This window comes from Cherax quadricarinatus, chromosome 9 (genome assembly GCF_038502225.1).
Source record: "Cherax quadricarinatus isolate ZL_2023a chromosome 9, ASM3850222v1, whole genome shotgun sequence".
NCBI classification, from domain to species: domain Eukaryota; kingdom Metazoa; phylum Arthropoda; class Malacostraca; order Decapoda; family Parastacidae; genus Cherax; species Cherax quadricarinatus.
The window spans coordinates 49,595,210-49,613,333 of record NC_091300.1 but is presented as its reverse complement, the minus strand read 5'-3'; the positions used below and the strand labels follow the sequence as shown (position 1 = coordinate 49,613,333).

General features: G+C 43.4%; 1 pseudogene; it reads left to right on the top strand.

The window, feature by feature from the left end:
* LOC138850915 (uncharacterized) overlaps positions 1–16,789 on the top strand; it is a 54,481-nt pseudogene extending 37,692 nt beyond the window's left edge.
* The last annotated feature ends 1,335 nt before the right edge of the window (positions 16,790–18,124 follow it).

Sequence of the window (18,124 nt, the reverse complement as noted above, 5' to 3'; positions counted from 1 at the left end):
GGATGTTAGGAAGTATTTCTTCAGTCAGAGTAGTCAGGCCATGGAATAGCCTAGAAAGTGATGTAGTGGAGGCAGGAACCATACATAGTTTTAAGGCGAGGTATGATAGAGCTCATGGGGCAGGGAGAGAGAGGACCTAGTAGCAATCAGCGAAGAGGCGGGGCCAGGAGCTGTGACTCGACCCCTGCAACCACAAATAGGCGAGTACAAATAGGTGAGTACACACACACACACACACACACACACACACACACACACACACACACACACACACACACACACACACACACACACACACACACACACACGCTCGCTCGCGCGCGGTGCCACAGGGGTCAGTCCTAGGACCGGTGCTGTTTCTGGTATTTGTGAACGACATAACGGAAGGAGTAGACTCCGAAGTGTCCCTGTTTGCAGATGATGTGAAAGTTGATGAGAAGAATTCAATCGGACGAAGACCAGGCAGAACTAGAGGGATCTGGACAGACTGCAGGCCTGGTCCAGAAAATGGCTCCTGGAGTTCAACCCCACCAATAGCAAAGTCATGCAGATTGGGGAAGGGCAAAGAAGACTACAGACGGAGTACAGTCTAGGGGGGACAGAGCCTACAAACCTCACTCAAGGAAAAGGATCTTGGTGTAAGTATAACACCGGGAACATCTCCTGTGGCCAACATCAACCAAATAACTGCTGCAGCATACAAGCGTCTGGCAAACCTAAAACAGCATTCCGATATCTAAATAAGGGGTCATTCAGGACCCTGTGCACTGTGTACGTTAGGCCCATATTGGAATATGCAGCGCCAGTTTGGAAAACTCACCTAGCCAAACATGTAAGGAAACTAAAAGTGCAAAGGTTTGCAACAGGATTTCTGGAGCTAAAGGGTATGTCCTACGAGGAGAGGTTAAGGGAAATCGACCTGACGACACTGGAAGACAGGAGAGTTAGGGGGGATATGATAACGACATATACTGATAGGTATAGATAAGGGGAACAGACAGGATGTCCCAGAGATGGGACACAGCAGCAAGGGGTCACAGTTGGAAGCTGAAGACTCTGATGAATCACAGGGATGTTAGGAAGTATTTCTTCAGACAGAGTTGTCAGGAAGTGGAATAGCCTGGGTAGTGATGTAGTGGAGGCAGAATCCATACATAGCTTTAAGAGGAGGTATGATAAAGCTCACGGAGCGGGAAGTGTGACCGGGTAGCGGCCAGGTGAAGAGGGGCCAGGAACTGTGACTCGACAACCACAACTAGGTGAATACACATGCACACGCCCGCCCGCCCACATCTGGTAAAGTATTTAAAGAAGATGGAAAAATGCAAATGTTTGCAACAAAACTTGTCCCAGAGCTCAGGTGGTATGAACTATGAGAGGCTAGAGAACCGGCCGTCACTAGAGGACAGATGGACCAGAGTTGACCTGATTATAACGTACAAAATAATGAGAGGAATTGACAGTATGGACAGGGAGTCAGTTTGAGAGGCTGGTCTCGGGTGCATGAGGCCATAGTGATGCTGGGAAATACTACTACTTTAGCTTACAAGTGACCAGGAAGTGGAACGACTTGGCGAACTGGTAGAAGCAGAAATCATACATAGTTTTAAGACTCAAGAAATCGTAATGACACGATTGCAAACAAACCATACCCCCGGCCGGGATTGAACCCGCGGTCTAGTGGCTAACGCGACGGGCTGGAGTTTTGAGACTCTATGACCGCGGGTTCAATCCCGGCCGGGGGTATGGTTTGGTTATGGATAGTTTTAAGAATAGGAATGATAGGGCTCACGCAGCCATGAATGAAACCAGTAGCGGCTAGCAGAGGGGTGGGGCCAGGAGCAGAGACTCGACCCCTGCAACAATAGTTAGGCGAGTGCACGCTAAAAACACTCATGTTGGTTAGAACATTACATGTATACCATCAGAAAAGTAACTTCGTATACACATACAAATTATTTACTCGTGCCACTTGCGAGTATAAATCGACGTACCACTAGCATACAATTTTGGGCGTTAAAATCAGATGTCATTAATTTTTTTCCCAGGTATATTTCTTTAAAGAGAAACCATACCACGGGTGGGGTTTGAACCGCGATCAGAGAGTGAAAAAACTCTGATCGCGGGTTCAAACCCCGCCCGTGGTATGGCTTGTTTGCAATCGTGTCATTACGATTTTGTGAATCAGTTTTGTTTAAGGAGATTAATTTCAGCCATGGTGTCGCGAGTATATATTTCACACACAGGCGTGACATAGTGACGTTTAATAATGGTAGAGTTACAGATAAAATGTTAGGTACATGGACACAGGTGCATCTATTGACATTTTATTGTGACGTTTCAATCCTGGAGAGCAAGACGTTGCCATGAATAAAACGTCACATTAGTCGCATCTGTGTCCACTTAACATAGTGACGTTTACATACTAGTGTCCTTAAGAACAAGCATAATAAGAGACCGAAACAGAAAATATACAAAAAAAAAAAAAAGACAAACAGAACAGGTACGAGATACACTTTTTGAAAAGAATCAGAAACAAGATAGCTATTTAATGTGTGTATAAGACGCTCAAGGGTAAATTCTAAGAATTAACAGACCATTATATTAAATGGTTTATGGTGAGGAGAGGTCGACGATCTTCCTTTGTTTGTAAGTCATTGTGATGATTTTTCTTAATTAAAACTTATAACAAGATTATTCTCTCTGTCTCTGTCTCTCTGTCTGTCTCTGTCTCTGTGTCTCTGTCTCTGTCTGTCTCTCTGTCTCTCTGTCTCTCTGTCTCTGTCTCTCTGTGTCTCTCTCTCTCTCTCTCTCTCTCTCTCTCTCTCTCTCTCTCTCTCTCTCTCTCTCTCTCTGTGTTACAACTTCTCAGACGGCTCGAATACGAGAGAAAATGAGATTGGGTATAAGAATAAAATCAACAACAATATTTCACGACTAACTCGCACTTCGGCGAGGAAACTTGACGAGACTTTTCGTTCACAGCTGTGACTTGATAATGGTCAAAGACAGACTGGAAACCTTGTTTAAAGTTTCCATCCAAATTGTAGGTTGTTTGTGAACTGTTCCAGCCACACTGTTGTGACTTATTCTCGATAAATATTATTATTATTATTATTTATTATTATTTAGTATTATTAGGATAGTCATGAGCAGGCACAAGACCCGCAAGGTAGCACAGCACCTGGGGAGTGGGAGGCAATCAGACTTAATCCCAGGTAAGGGAGGGTAACTCAAAATCCTTGGATCTAAATTCTTTCACCAGCATCAAGACACTACTAAAACAAAAATGAGTAACTGTTTGATAAGTCGTGATTTCCTGTTTAAATGCTTACATAGGAAAAAAAATGATAACTTTCGGAGGAGTAACTTACTGAATGATTTGTTAAACCATACCCCCGGCCGGGATTGAACCCGCGGTCATAGTCTCAAAACTCCAGCCAGTCGCGTTAGCCACTAGACCAGCTAGCCACAATAAGATTCATCCAACTAGGTATATTTCTACACCATAGGAAGGTTAGCACAGGCACCTCCGTGACCACAAATGCAAGTTTTTACAGACGAATCTCCAGCTAGCGTGGCCGTGACGAACTCTAGCTCAAGTCCCTTCACTGCCGTCAACATGACTAGTGGCTAACGCGACGGGCTGGAGTTTTGAGACTCTATGACCGCGGGTTCAATCCCGGCCGGGGGTATGGTTTGTTTGCAATCGTGTCATTACGATTTCTTAAGTCATGAATGATTTGTTTGTTGGAAATTAAAAAAAAAGTTATTAATCAACTTTTAGAAAACTGATGATAATTTACCAATCGTGCTGCGAGCGATTATCCTGATGTTAGGTGAAGTGTACTAAAATATTACATTACACAAATAGTCTAAAGATTAGCTTTATTAGGTTTATCTATTCATGGTTTTACAGAGCATTATACAGTTATAGAATTGTTGTAATAAACCCAATAGTTTAAAACTAAAATTTAATCTAAAATAAAAACAAATGTCTCGTTTCTGCTCGAGTCCATTTGCTTATAGATTTTATTCATTTATTACTGTGGATTTCATGCTGTTACTGTTATACTGTATGGGATCATTTGAGAAGACGCAACGCCATGAGTTGTCCAAAACTTGAAACCAATTAAAGTTGAATCCTAAATAATAAAAGTAGCAACCGGAACTAAGTGTGCATTCACAGTAAAAATGTATCGGGCATTACAGTTCCAAAGTGTTAATCGTATAAACTTAGTCCTAAAATTGGCAATTCAGTCAAAGCTACCAGTCCCCAACAAAGGCATCAATCTCCACTTTAGCTATCAATGTAGCTTAGAATTTGTATACAAGGAGGAGTTTGTGAAGATGAATAAAAAGTTGCTGTATGTTCTGAGAGTTAAACATGCTTCAGCCGATGGCCACACCCCGTCACCTCAGCAGAAATTTAAGAGCCACCAAGTACCAGAAAATACCGAAAGAAATTGCCAAACATCTGAACAAGAAAATACTAATAATAGTGACATTAATATCAATGTAAAACATATTTCTACATAAAAAAATGGATATTTTGCAAATGAATTATTACATTCATGGGGGAGTACTAAACCCGTAGGGGTAGCCATAGTTCCTTGAGCAAGAGCCCTTCCCTGGCCTCGAGAGTACGTGAATATTATATTCAGTTACAGTAGCCACGGGTTGTACAGCAGCCTGAGGAAAATCTAGTAACAACATGTTATATTGGACCAGGAGGTACAGTGGTACCTGGTCTCTCTCGTGACTGTGACACATGTTACATCAGTCACTATTGTTTTCTGTGAACATTATATTTTTTTGCCTCGTATATTTTTCACAGTCCCACACTTATTTCTTGACAGTTGAATAAATTTTTTTTTATACTAAGATCACAGATGAATTAGTCATTACGAAATACTTTTTCAGTCCTCGAGTAGCAAATAAATGAATGAGATAGCCGAGGTGATAGAAGCAAAGTACATAAAACATTGTTAAGAGTAGGTTTGATATTATCTAGGTCAAGACTTAGGATAGTTCAAAGTGTATCAAAGGCACCGACCAATTGTGAAGAGGCGGGGCCAGGAGCTATGAATCGACCCCTGTAATCACAATTAGGCGAGTAGACACCACGCAGACCAAACACACACACACACACACACACACACACACACACACACACACACACACACACACACACACACACACCTTTCCCTCCCCCACAGACCTTTCCCCTCCCCCACTCTTGCCTTCACTCCCTACTCCCTCCTATCTTTCCCTCTCCCCCTCCCTCGCGTGTCTCTCTCTCATAGTCTTTTTCCCTCCCCGTCCCCCTACTCTTTCTCTCTCTCTCTCTCTCCCTCTCTCTCTCTCTCTCTCTCTCTCTCTCTCTCTCTCTCCCTCACTCCCTCACTCCCATAACCCTATCTCACCCTCCTCTCTCTCTATAGGCTTCTCTCTCCATCTCTCCATTTCTCTCTCTCATAGCCTTTTCCCTCACCCTCCTTTCTCCCCCTCTCTCTCTCCCTCTCCCTCTCTTTCTCCCTCTCTCTACCCTTTCTCTCCCCCTCACATTTCTCTCTCTCTTTCCCCCTTGGTCTTATCCCTCACCCCCATACTCTCTCCTCTCTCTCCCTCTTTCTACCCTTTCTCTCTCCTCTCTCTCCCTCTTTCTACCCTTTCTCTCTCCTCTCTCTCCCTCTTTCTACCCTTTCTCTCTCCCCCTCGCACCCTCTCCCTCCTCTAGCCTTCTGTCTGTGGTAATAAAAAAAAAAAAATGGGTGGCCCTAGAGGACGGAAAACCAGAGATCTGGTAGACGAACCAGGGAGGAAAGACTGGGAGTTAGAGCTCCAAAAAAGGGAGGAAGAGTGGGGAAGGAAGATAGTAGAGCTTGGTAAGAAAATGGAGGAGCGGATAGCTGAAGAGTGCAGGAAGTGGGAAGTACAGGTCTTAGCAGCAGAAGCTAGGATACAGTGCTTAGAAGAGAAACTGCAAAGCCTGAAACAGATTAGAGAGACAAATGACAATTCAGATGTGACATCAGGAAATTCAATGTCAGGCGCAGACAAGGGGACGGTAAGCAACAACGGAGACATGACGTACACGAAGGCCCTATCAGACCCACGTGGGGCCAGGGAAAAGACGAGGAGCACACTAAGATCAAATGACAGGTCCGAAGACAATGAAGGTATGCTATATGCAGAGATTCTAACAGCCAACTGCAGTAGCAAGGGACAGCTGGTCATGAAAGACAGTTCACTGAGAATAGAAGTTTCAGATATGACAGGGACTGAAGGCAAGAACATGTCAATGGAAGGAAATAAAATGCCTCAGAGGAAGCAGATGGAGACTGTGGGAGGAGGAAAGGGTGAGGTCAGTTTTTGTGTACGGGCTCCAAGAAGCCAAGGGGGACAACTTTGAAGAAATAAAACAGGAGAAAAAAATGATTGAAGGCATCATGAAAACAATAGGTGAGGCCGATATGACCCAGGTGACAAATTCTCAGAGAATTGGGTGGTTTGCGAGTGGAAGGATACGGCCTGTCAGAGTAACTTTCAAGGAAGAATCAGTTCGAACCAGGATTCTGCAAGAGAAAGCAAGACTGAGGGACAAACAGGGGTACCAGAGAGTATACCTTGACCGCGACAGAACACAAGAAGAAAGGACTACACTGAAAGAGAGGGTACAGAGACGCAAGGAGGAACGAGAGGCAATGACGAAAATGAGCAGGACACAGACACAGGAGGAAGGGCAAACACACCCCACAGAATCTCCCACCAAAAGACTCCAACCGCGACATTCCCAATGCAGCTGAGCAACCTATACTACAACCCACTCACTGTTCCCTCTGCCACCAACCCCCATATCAAAAACCTCACCCCAACAGCTGTCCCTTATGGGCATTCTGACCCCACCCCCATCATCACAAACCCCACCAACACCACAGCCCCATATAGGCCCCCACCAAGGCTCTCGCTCCCCCAACCCCAAAATTCTTGCATGACCACAATGATAGAAAAGAAACTGAAAGTTTGGTACACAAACGCAGATGGAATAATGAATAAACATGAGGAGTGGAACGAAAGAATCAGTGAAAAATCCCCAGACATCATAGCAGTCACAGAAACAAAACTCGCTGAGACAATAACAGACACAATCTTCCCAACGGGATATCAGATCCTGAGGAAAGATAGAAGGAGTAGAGGGGGAGGAGGGGTTGCACTGCTCATAAAACACCGATGGGGATTTGAGGAAATGGAAGGCATGGACATGATTGGAGAAAGAGACTACATTGTAGGTACAATTCAATCCTGAGAACATAAAGTAGTCATTGGAGTGATGTATAACCCACCACAGAACTGCAGGAGGCCAAGAGAGGAGTACGAAGAAAACAACAGGGTGATGGTGGACACACTGGCTGAGGTGGCAAGAAGAGCTCACTCGAGCAGAGCAAAGTTACTGGTAATGGGCGATTTCAACCACAGGGAGATCGACTGGGAAAACCTGGAGCCACATGGGGGTCCCGAAACATGGAGAGCCAAGATGATGGATGTGGTACTTGCAAACTTCATGCATCAACATGTCAGGGACACAAGCAGAGAGAGAGGGGAGGATGAGCCAGCAAGACTGGATCTTGTGTTCACCCTGAGCAGTTCAGACATTGAAGACTTCACTTACGAGAGGCCCCTTGAAGCTAGCGATCACGTGGTTCTGAGTTTTGATTATATAGTAGAGTTACAAGTGGAGAAGGTAACAGGAACTGAAGGGGACAGGCCAAACTATAAAAGGGGGGACTACACAGGTATGAGAAACTTCCTGCAGGAGGTTCAGTGGGACAGAGAAATGGTAGGAAAATCAGTAAACGAGATGATGGAATATGTGGCAACAAAGTGCAAGGAGGCAGAGGAAAGTTTTGTTCCCAAGGGAAACAGAAATAATAGGAAGACCAAAACGAGTCCTTGGTTTACCCGAAGGTGTAGGGAGGCAAAAACTAAGTGCAACAGAGAATGGAAAAGGTACAGGAGGCATAGGACCCAGGTAAACAAGGAGATTAGTAGAAGAGCCAGAAACGAGTATGCACAGATAAGGAGGGAGGCCCAGCGACAGTATGAAAACGACATAGCATCGAAAGTCAAATCTGACCCGAAACTGCTGTATAGCCACATTAGGAGGAAGACAACAGTCAAGGACCAGGTGATAAGGCTGAGGAAAGAAGGTGGAGAACTCACAAGAAACGATCAAGAGGTATGCGAGGAGCTCAACACGAGATTTAAGGAAGTATTTACAGTAGAGACAGGAAGGACTCTGGGGGGACAGACCAGATGGGGACACCAGCAAGGAATACACCAACAAGTGTTGGACGACATACATACAGATGAGGAGGAGGTGAAGAAACTGCTAAGGGACATCGATACCTCAAAGGCAATGGGACTGGACAACATCTCCCCATGGGTCCTTAGAGAGGGAGCAGATATGTTGTGCGTGCCACTTACCACAATCTTCAACACATCCCTGGAAACTGGGCAACTACCTGAGGTATGGAAGACGGCAAATGTAGTTCCCATTTTTAAAAAAGGAGACAGAAAAGAGGCACTAAACTATAGACCTGTGTCATTGACGTGTATAGTATGCAAAATTATGGAGAAGATTATCAGGAGGAGAGTGGTGGAGCACCTGGAACTGAACAAGAGTATAAATGCCAACCAGCACGGATTCACGGAAGGCAAATCCTGTGTCACAAACCTTCTGGAGTTTTATGATAAAATAACAGAAGTAAGACACGAGAGAGAGAGGGGTGGGTTGATTGCATCTTCTTGGACTGCAAGAAGGCCTTTGACACAGTTCCTCACAAGAGATTAGTGCAGAAGCTAGAGCATCAGGCGCATATAACAGGAAGGGCACTGCAATGGATCAGAGAATACCTGACAGGGAGGCAACAACGAGTCATGGTACGTAATGATGTATCACAGTGGGCACCTGTGACGAGCGGGGTCCCACAGGGGTCGGTCCTAGGACCAGTGCTATTTTTGGTATATGTGAACGACATGATGGAAGGGTTAGACTCAGAAGTGCCCCTGTTTGCAGATGATGTGAAGTTAATGAGGAGAATTAAATCTGATGAGGATCAGGCAGGACTTCAAAGAGACCTGGAAAGACTGGACACCTGGTCCAGCAAATGGCTTCTCGAATTTAATCCTGCCAAATGCAAAGTCATGAAGATAGGGGAAGGGCACAGAAGACCACAGACAGAGTATAGGCTAGGTGGCCAAAGACTGCAAACCTCACTCAAGGAGAAAGATCTTGGGGTGAGTATAACACCGAGCATGTCTCCGGAAGCACACATCAATCAGATAACTGCTGCAGCATATGGGCGCCTGGCAAACCTGAGAACAGCATTCCGATACCTTAGTAAGGAATCGTTCAAGACACTGTACACCGTGTATGTCAGGCCCATACTGGAGTATGCAGCACCTGTTTGGAACCCGCACTTGATAAAGCACGTCAAGAAACTAGAGAAAGTACAAAGGTTTGCCACAAGGTTAGTTCCAGAGATAAGGGGAATGTCCTATGAAGAAAGATTAAGGGAAATCGGCCTGACGACACTGGAGGACAGGAGGGTCAGGGGAGACATGATAACGACATATAAAATACTGCGTGGAATAGACAAGGTGGACAAAGACAGGATGTTCCAGGGAGGGGACACAGAAACAAGAGGCCATAATTGGAAGTTGAAGACACAAATGAGTCAGATATTAGGAAGTATTTCTTCAGTCATAGAGTTGTAAGGCAGTGGAATAGCCTAGAAAATGACGTAGTGGAGGCAGGAACCATACACAGTTTTAAGACGAGGTTTGATAAAGCTCATGGAGCGGGGAAAGAGAGGGCCCAGTAGCAACCGGTGAAGAGGCGGGGCCAGAAGCTAAGACTCGACCCCTGCAACCACAAATAGGTAAGTGCAAATAGGTGAGGCGAGTACATAACAAATAAGTGGGAGGAGTGGCACGAAAGAGTCAGAGGCATCACCGGACATCATAGCTCTCACAGAAATCAAGCTTACAGTTATGATAACAGATGCCATCTTTCCAACGGGATACCAGATCCTGAGGAAAGACAGAGGGAACAGGGGGGGTGGAGGAGTGGCACTGCTGATCAAAAACCGATGGAATTTTGATGAACTGGAGAGGAGACAGCGGAGAAGTGATTACATAGTGGGAACACTTCACTCTGGAGGTCCCAAGGTGGTAATTGCAGTGATGTATAACCCACCACAGAACAGCAGGAGACCAAGGCAAGAGTATGACGAGAGCAATAGAGCGATGGTTGACACACTGGCTGCAGTGGCCAGAAGAGCTCATGCATGCAGGGCAAAGCTCCTGATCATGGGTGACTTTAACCACAAGGAGATCGATTGGGAAAACTTGGAGCCACATGGGGGCCAAGATACATGGAGGGCTAAGATGATGGAGGTGGTACTGGAAAACTTCATGTGCCAACACGTAATGGACACTACAAGAGAGAGAGGAGAGGATGAACCAGCAAGACTGGACTTAGTATTCACCTTGAGTAGTGCAGATATTGAGGACATCACATACGAAAGACCCCTTGGGGCCAGTGATCATGTGGTTTAAGCTTCGAATACACAGTAGAGCTACAAATGGAGGGGGAAGCAGGAAGGCCAGGACGAATGAAGCCAAACTACAAGAAAGGGAACTGCATGGGAATGAGGAACTTCCTGAACGGGGTTCAGTGGGACAGAGAACTGGCAGGGAAGCCAGTTAATGAGATTATGGAATATGTACCAACAATGTGCAAGGAGGCTGAGGAGAGGTTTGTACCCAAGGGTAACAGGAATAATGAAAAAGCCAGGATGAGCCCATGGTTCACCCAAAGGTGCAGGGAGGCAAAAACCAAGCGTGCTAGGGAATATAAGAAATATAGAAGGCAAAGGACCCAGGAGAATAAGGAGAGCAGTCGTAGAGCCAGAAACGAATATGCACAAATAAGAAGGGAGACCCAACGACAATTTGAAAACAACATAGCAGCGAAAGCCAAATCTGACCCGAAACTGTTATACAGCCACATCAGGAGGAAAACAACAGTCAAGGACCAGGTAATTAGGCTAAGGAAGGAAGGAAGGAAGGAAGGAAGGAAGGAGGAGAGACAAGAAATGACCGTGAAGTATGCGAGGAACTCGACAAGAGATTCAAAGAAGTGTTCACAGAGAAGACAGAAGGGGCTCCAGAAAGACGGAGAGGTGGGGGACACCACCAAGTGCTGGACACAGTGCACACAACCGAGGAAGAAGTGAAGAGGCTTCTGAGTGAGCTAGATACCTCAAAGGCAATGGGGCCAGATAACATCTCCCCATGGGTTCTGAGAGAGGGAGCAGAGGCGCTATATCTACCCCTAACAACAATATTCAATACATCTATCGAAACAGGGAGATTGCCTGAGGCATGGAAGACAGCAAATGTAGTCCCCATCTTTAAAAAAGGAGACAGACATGAAGCACTAAACTACAGACCAGTGTCACTGACATGTATAGTATGCAAAATCATGGAGAAGATTATCAGGAGAAGAGTGGTGGAACACCTAGAAAGGAATGATCTCATCAACAGCAGCCAACATGGTTTCAGGGACGGGAAATCCTGTGTCACAAACCTACTGGAGTTCTATGACATGGTGACAGCAGTAAGACAAGGGAGAGAGGGGTGGGTGGATTGCATATTCTTGGACTGCAAGAAGGCGTTTGACACAGTTCCACACAAGAGATTAGTGCAAAAACTGGAGGACCAAGCAGGGATAACAGGGAAGGCACCACAGTGGATCAGGGAATACTTGTCAGGAAGACAGCAGCGAGTCATGGTACGTGGCGAGGTGTCAGAGTGGGCACCTGTGACCAGCGGGGTCCCACAGGGGTCAGTCCTAGGACCAGTGCTGTTTCTGGTATTTGTGAACGACATGAAGGAAGGAATAGACTCTGAGGTGTCCCTGTTTGCAGATGACGTGAAGTTGATGAGAAGAATTCACTCGATAGAAGACCAGGCAGAACTACAAAGGGATCTGGACAGGCTGCAGACCTGGCCCAGCATTTGGCTCCTGGAGTTCAATCCCACCAAGTGCAAAGTCATGAAGATTGGGGAAGGGTAAAGAAGACCGCAGACGGTGTACAGTCTAGGGGGCCAGAGATTACAAACCTCACTCAAGGCAAAAGATCTTGGTGTGCGTATAACACCAGGCACATCTCCTGAAGCGCACATCAACCAAATAACTGCTGCAGCATATGGGCGCCTAGCAAACCTCTGAACACCATTCCGACATCTTAATAAGGAATCGTTCAGGACCCTGTACACCGTGTACGTTAGGCCCATATTGGAGTATGCGGCACCAGTTTTGAACCCACACCTAGCCAAGCACGTAAAGAAACTAGAGAAAGTGCAAAGGTTTGCAACAAGACTAGTCCCAGAGCTGAAAGGTATGTCCTACGAGGAGAGGTTAAGGGAAATCAACCTGACGACACTGGAGGACAGGAGAGATAGGAGGGACATGATAACGACATACAAAATACCGAGAGGAATTGACAAGGTGGACAAAGACAGGATGTTCCAGAGATTGGACACAGCAACAAGGGGACACAGTTGGAAGTTAGACACAGATGAATCACAGGGATGTTAGGAAGTATTTCTTCAGCCACATAGTAGTCAGGAAGTGGAATAGTTTGGAAAGCCATGTACTGGAGGCCGGATTCATACATAGCTTTAAGCAGAGGTATGATAAAGCTCACGGTTCAGGGAGTGAGACCTAGTAGCGACCAGTGAAGAGGCGGGGCCAGGAGCTCGGACTCAACCCCTGCAACCTCAACTAGGTGAGTACACACACACAGACGCACACGCACAGCTAGACTTTAAATAAAATATTAAAAGAACCCTAACGGAAATAAGTTACTTCGTCTTGACTCTTTTTTTTAAGGTTATCCTAGGTAATTTACACACATGTTCCTACGTATGATAATTGTGGTCGCCTAAATTCGTGTAACTACTCTTATGTGTACCTGTACTTAGTTATGCACAACCTTCACTTTATCCCGACTAACAATGTTTTCATCTCTCAGAGAGCCCTCAGAGACTCTGCAGCAGTGGAGGGAGGGAGTACGGGCGACCCCGAGGATAAGCCTCCTAGTTATGACGCTATCCTCACCTCTGATGGTCTTCCACCTGACTACTATTCCATTCTCTCCGAGAAACCCCCTAAGTAAGTCCTCGCTAAGCTCTGCACATTATTCCTGTGTTTCCTCACAGCTTAGTTTAACTACTAAGGTTTTGTTTTGTTAAGTATTCATGCCTAGTCAGAACATAGATTTCACTATTTTTTTTTACCCCACTTCTTTGGTTTTAGTGTAATGTGAAATATATTAACGACTCGTTAATAAGAAGGTCCAGGAATGATGTTTCCTCCTCTTTAATTATATTTGACGGAATGATATAAACACACAACTCAGATATCACTTATGGGACTGAATTTAGTCCTTTTTCACTTCTGAAATTACATTTGTGCAACAGCAGAAAATCAGAATTCAATACTGGTCTTTTACTCTTTAATCTCTTCACTCTCAGTTAGAGGGAAAGTTATTCCTGGATTCTAGCCCATTTTTTGCTTGCATTCGTAATTAATACTATTATTGTTTAACCTTTTCATATCAGAACACATTTTGTATTGCAGAGGCCATACCTCTAAATATTGCCTAATAAATAGTGGCATTAATTAGAAATATCTGGTGACACGAATGATTTGGGCATAGAAATTTGAGTAAGCACATTTTTAATATAATTTAATTGTTGGTTTTTAATTAACGGGTCTTGCACCAGTACGAAACATGAACAGTGTCAAAAAGAGCGAGTTATGAAAATTATTCATGGGAGATTATTCAGTAAAAACGCCAAATATCATAATTGGCAAAATCTGAGTGCCACAAATTTGAATGAGTTTTTAATTGCTCAATTTTAGCAAAGTTATGTTACATAATGTTTTGGTGCAATTTAAAAATTTCATGCCATATTAATTCATTATATTTAAATTAAGGAAATGCATTTTTTAAGAGCGTTCAGCTTGTTTGAGCAGCTTGGCTTGTTAGGCACGATATATATATATATATATATATATATATATATATATATATATATATATATATATATATATATATATATATATATATATATATATATATCGTGAAGTATTTTATGTTGGACATATTTCATCCCAAATTTATGATTGAACTATTCCGCCCTTTTATAATTAAATTGCAAAGTTGTTATTTGGTCCGTGTTTATACAGTGTTGTTAATTACCACTTTTTTTTCCCCCCAGGTACGAGGAGATTGCAAATCGTATCATAACCACCACAACAGTTGCTGATGCAAGTTCCAATAGTTCAGATACAGACTCCAATAATTCCATTGCTATTATATCTGGGGCCTCGCCTTCAACGGAAGTGACATCATTTAGCAGTGTAGGTGTAGAAAGCCTACCACAGGTGTTTCATTCAAAAACAGTTACCAATGATGATGAGTTAAACTCGTTCGCTCAAGTTACTAGCAACAACATAGATGAAAGAGAGGCTACAAGGCAAGGTGAAATTAACCAAGAAACATCAAGTGAAACACGTCAGGAAGCATTAGGTGAAATATCTCGAGAAACGCTAGGTGACGTGCATCCAGAAGTATTAAGTGAAACACAAGAAGCATTAGGAATACGTCAAGAAACAGGAGAATCACATCAAGAAATCCTAGGAGAAACTGATCAAAAACGGCAAGATGAAAGAATTAAAGAAACAAGCCAAAAAAGAGACGGCAGAAGATCGGGAACCGATAATAATTCTATCAGTAGACAAAGTTCACAAGGCAGTTTGCAAACTATCAGTGAATCATAGTCACGATAACCAATTATTAATGAATATCCCTCTAAAATTTGTGCCAAGTTACTGGAATTTTTCTCGTGATGAGAAACCTACTTTTATATTTAATTGTTCCTTGGTATTTCATGTGTGCTTAATACACATTTTAAACCATAAACTGATTACTCTATGGTCATTTAATTTTTTAAATTACCAGAAAACTAGTCTCGCGATTAATTTGTTAACACAGGAGTGATTTATCCTTAATGCATTATAAACATTGAAATTAATGTTTTTACAACTTAGTCATTTTGCTTCAGCTAAGCGCTTATATTTCAGTTCAATGTACGTGTGATTTATGAATAAATTAATATTTAATTTCTTAATTTGATTGTAAAGCTACATTTTTTTTACTGTTGAAACATTTGCTTCAGCAGTCTATTTAAGATTTTTACACTTTCTGAAATATAGTGTATGTTCAATGTTACTTTGAAAGTATGGAGGATTTTGTTACATTTTAAGTAATGCAGTACTGAGTGGCCCAGAAACCATACTATATTAATTTGCATCTCATTAGGCTTGACAAACTTTATTTCATTGATGAGTTGCTTTTGAACGAAGTTTGTTTTTGGTGTGTTGATAACTTAATGATGGTTCATGCTGGCTTGCAAAAGTAAATTAAATTCAAGATGCTAAATTGAAATTTTAGTAATTAATCTTTATCTGCATTGACACTTTGGCTGATACAAGCTTCCTTTGCACTTTTATTATAGAATAGGTTACCAAAGGCAAAATTGCCCATTTATTAATGTTTGTTTATATACAAAATGTTCATGTTACTGAGACAAAATATTTTACAAAACAGAATTCAATTTTTTAAACACTTAGTGCAATGAAAAATGTAAACTTTCATAGACAAACCGCATACCACACCTAAAACATTGGTAGAAGGCTGAGGCTTGGTGCTTATATTATTACTAATGTTTTCGAGAAATGCTGAATTCGTAGAGGATCATGCAGAGGATCATGTAGAGGATCTTGTCAGCATCAAGAACCCTTCCTGAAGGGTGTGGATAAAGAAAGTTAGTTGTGGCACGATGCTTAGAATATTAAGAGAAGGTTGAAGATTATAATTATGAAGTTTTTTCAGTGGCAAAAGTTTGCTTTAGTGTAACAAAGGGCAAAGGTTTGCTTTAATTTAACCTCTGAGACAGTTTTGAATCTGAAAGTATAATATTCAGGAAAAGCTACATAAGGGTTAGTGAACAATACGGCTAAATTATGAAAAGTGCAATGTAGAGTAAATATGAATGTGGTCTGAAAATCATTAGAGAAATTAGTATGAGACAAGACCCCACTGCTGAATATCACAGTTAGTGAAGAAACAGAAAATGAGCCATCTACAGCAAGAAAAATAAGCAGAAAGGAAGCTCAAAATTAATTTTCATTGGAAAGGTGGATGAAACCACAGATAGTTATACTCTACCCCTATCAAAAGCATTGAATATATCTAGGGCTCTGTCAAATAATTTACCAAAATATCTAAGCTGAAGATGAAATACTTAAGAAATGTCGTTAAGAACAGATTCGAATATCGTTCGTCTGAAATATTTACTAGGATTGGAATGCTTTTCATTCGTCAAGACAGGTTGAACCAAAGCATGTTTCCAAAAAATAAAGGTTTAGAGGACAAGATAGTCAAGTCAGTATAAGTGTAAGCTCTGAGGCACATTTCCTTAACACATGAGAAGACACACACCCTCTGGGTCATACACTTTCTTGCAATGATACATATCGATATGGACTGTACCTACAGTTTACTGCAGGTTGTGATACTCGCACTAGGTTAAGGTTTGTGCTCTTTATGTGATAATCATTTTATAATAAAAATTAATATTTTTATAGTAAGAATTAGTATTTCTTATCCCATTATAAAATAAGACTTGTTTCTCATTGGCCTTTTATTTTTTATCTTAGACTATAAGTTCACAAAACATTTCCAAAGACAGAAAATCTAAAAACAGCAATTACTTTAAAATAAATATATGCGACAAGGAATCGCATGAATTCCTCTAAAAATTTGGTAAAAAAAAAAAGCTTAATCACTGTCATCAAACCTCTTCAAGGGGGGAAAGGGACTCCTTGCAGTGGTGACAAGGCTCTTGGTCTGAGGAATTGGACCCTTCTGTCTTCTTCCTCCGATCGAACCTAATTACCTCCCATTCCCCTCTTCAAGGGGGGCTCCTTGGCGTGGTGAAGAGGCTCTTGGTCTGAGGAATTAGACCTGTTGGTCTCCTTCCTCAGATCGAACCTAATTACCTCCAGTTCCCCCTTCCCTATCCCATCCTCTCTTTCCCCTTTCCTCCTTCTTCCCCCATCCCTCCCTTATTCCCTTCCTCTTTTTGGCCATTGGGATTCTTCCCACAGGCCTACTGGTTTATAGGTAGGGGGAAGGGTACTGGGGTCAATCCCATTCCATTGAGGTTCTTGGCGGTGGTGTAGTTTGCCGTGGAATCTGGATTGCCTGGGGATGTCCCGTTCCCTCTCCGGTCCCCCAGGGAGGTGGCTTTGGGTGTCTTTCGGGTGATGGGTGAATCTCTGGAGGCCGCCTTTCAAATTCCGAGGGTGGTGGCCAAAGGAAGTATGCATTGTCACAGATATTCGGCCGCCCTCTCTTTTGTCCACCGAGGTAGCTCGGTAGATGTGAGGTTGCTCTCCTGGATTGCTGGTTAACTGGCATGAAGGGTAGGGTATGGCGACGGCGCCCAGCCCCCCCCAAAAAGGCGGAAATTTTCAAACCAGCCTGTCCCATGCCGGATCCAACTCTGGTCCCCCCTTGAATGCCAACAAAAAAATCTCCTGATGATGTTCTTTGTTATTTTTCCCCTTTTTACCCCGGAAAAGCCCAACACCCATGAACCCCCCTCCCCAGTTTCGACCAACAATGGACTAAATTTTTTATTTTAAAGACTTCCTTAAAGGGGGCCGGGCGGTGAAGAGGTTTTTGGTCTGGGGGAATTAGCCCTTTTTTTGGGTCTTTTTCCCTCAGCCCGGGAACCCCCAATTACCCCCTAAACCCCCTCCCCATCCCATCCCCCCATCCTCCCTTTTCTTTCCTCCTCCCCACCCCCCCCCTTTGGGCCCTTCCTTTTTTTGTCCGGGGATTTCCCCCAAGGCCCGCTTTTTCCCTTTGGGGTGGGGGAAAGGATCCCGGGTCCACCCCTTTTCCCATTGAGGTTC